Genomic DNA, 2,666 nt, shown 5'->3' on the forward strand with positions numbered 1-2,666 from the left:
AACGTCGGCATAAAATAAATAAATATGGTTTTGTTTATTTATGTTGTTCTTTGCTGACCGCACCCCCCGACAAACTTCTTCAAGCATAATAATAAAAGTTGCATTAAAGTGTCTTCTGGAATAAATAGAGTTGAATGTAACTAACAAAATTTTTATTTTATTTTTTTATTGTGTAATATTACACTCTGTCTTATATTTACAAGCAACGGTTAAAGTTCCATTAATGCATCTTCTCAAATAAATAGAGTTGAATGTAATTAAAATTTTTTTTAAATTTATTTTTATTTTTAATTGTATAATATTAAATTCTGTCATATATTTATAGGCAATGGATGGAGCTCATTCTCACCATATCTACAAATATATAAATTAAATGATAACAAAATAAATAGAAAAAAAAAATAATAATACTAATTAAAAAATAAATACAAACAAAATTAAACTTAAAAGGAATAACATCTTGAACACAATCAGAAAAAAAAGTAATACAAATAAGATAAAAAATAAAACACTAAATTAAACTTAAAGTAAAATAACATCTCCCTAACAAATCATGATTAGCAATCTACATTACTAACACTAACAGTCTCCGATAACACCTACACATTACTACATCATAACACAGATTATCGATTCGATAAAACTATCGATGATCGCGGCGCCCTATGCCACACAGGCGGCTGCAGAGCGCGTGGGTGAGAGAAGGCGCGCCCCACAAAAAATCCTGATACACCATGTAGTGGTTCAATTAGTGACAGTATCTTTATTCGAAAAGAACAATGCTTCGAGAGCTGGGCCCACTGTCATTACCGTAACGACCTCTGGCAGCTATTGTTGGAGGTGCTGTTATTTCAACAATCTCTGGCCCCTAGGCCTCGTTTGGCTTCGCCTCCTAACATGAAATTATTTCAGATTACAGTTACGGCCATATAGGTTGTTATATTTGTAAACATATTATTATTCTATTTTGATTTTGAATGTAACTCCATTTTAATACCAGGAACAACAAAATCTCTGAAAGAACATAAATCCATTATCTCTTAATGCTAGGGAAATAATATAATAATATAAAATTTAGAACAATGTTGAATAAAGAAGGATATTGAAAACAACTCTCAGAAACCAATGGCTTTTAATATTATTGACACGTCTGGTAGAGAAGTACTGGGATCTCTAGTAGCACTGCTTTCCACATGAGGGAGGCAAAGCTTGTTCTCAGGGCTGACTAAAAATATTGTATATAGGTATGAATGCCAGCTAAGATGAAATTATTTTATTTTTATTTTCTTTACGTTGTGTTTATATTAATAATTAGTTGAAGAAATTATTTGTAGTAAAAAAATGATTTTTTTTTTTTCATTTTAGGGTATGACTATATAAATAATAAAGTAGCAAAACATCACCACTTCGGAGTTGTTTTATTGACTGATCCTAAAGATACATAAAAATGTATAATATTAACTGTCGGGAACACATTATATACCTGAACCAATTGTTTTATGCTAAGTGAATATATTTTTTTATACTTACGTTCTATAAATATTCATAATTTTTTTTAATATAATATAAGACAATGGGAAAGCTAGTAAGCAATAACAGTTTGGAGAAGGAGAACATAAAGGAGAAATAAGTAAATAAGAAAAATAAGTTTCTCAGAAAATCCGCTAGTAGCTCTTATACATTTAAAATTTAATGTGACTTTAAATAGAGCTGCTCACAATTCTATACTTAGCAACATTTAACATGGTAAAACATTTTACATTTAATACAACATCATAAATACCCCTATTAAGGCGTGTGTTATTTCAATATATGGTGCTTATAAATTAATTACTATTTGTACTCATTTCATTACTTTCACATATCTATAAAGGAAAGTATTGCAACCCTTGTTGCAATGTTATTGAAAAATGTCGAATAAGAGTTTTCGACCGAAATGAAATGAGTTTTCGAATGAAATGAGGTTTCCTGAGTCCAAAAATAGTTTCTGTTCAACAGCCTTGATCAAAAACGAAACTAAAATTATATGTTAGTTTACTAAATTAATAATGCTATTAACAATGCTGTACTTATAACATTTAAATATTGGTATTATATGAGGAAGTAGTATGGTAATAATGTGAAAAGTTTAGGTTGCCCCCTTGATAATGGTCTAAGGCCGAAACGTCGGAGGATTAAAATAAACTGTTAAGAGTAAACTGGGTCATTGTAATTGTATTACATGTTTATAAAAAATATTACATGTTTAAAAATCGATTCCAATCATGGAATGTACCCGTTTCATGACTAGAATCGATTTTTCACATTTTTTTTTCGATTTTCGTTAAATTCGGTAAATCAATGTGCAATTAAGTAATTAGTAATTAACAACATAATTAACAAAGGTAAGAACAATATTCTGTAACGGAAGTTAGACCAATATCTACCCAGGACATCTTTCATCATTCCATCAATAATTTCTTCAGAAAACTGAATTTTTTAAGGCATTTTCAATAATTTATAAGGCATTATTTCAGATAAATCTTTGCTAATAATGTTCTGTGGCTACAGAGTGAAGGAGAATGGAAGTTGTAGAGTAGACGTATATAGGTCCTTGAGACGCTGGGGCCCACACTGGGGCTGGGCAGATCTTCGCTCCAACCATAATTATCTACAATCGCTTAAAT

This window comes from Halyomorpha halys, unplaced genomic scaffold (genome assembly GCF_000696795.3).
Source record: "Halyomorpha halys isolate HHAL.00 unplaced genomic scaffold, Hhal_1.1 Scaffold1.1, whole genome shotgun sequence".
NCBI lineage: Eukaryota > Metazoa > Arthropoda > Insecta > Hemiptera > Pentatomidae > Halyomorpha > Halyomorpha halys.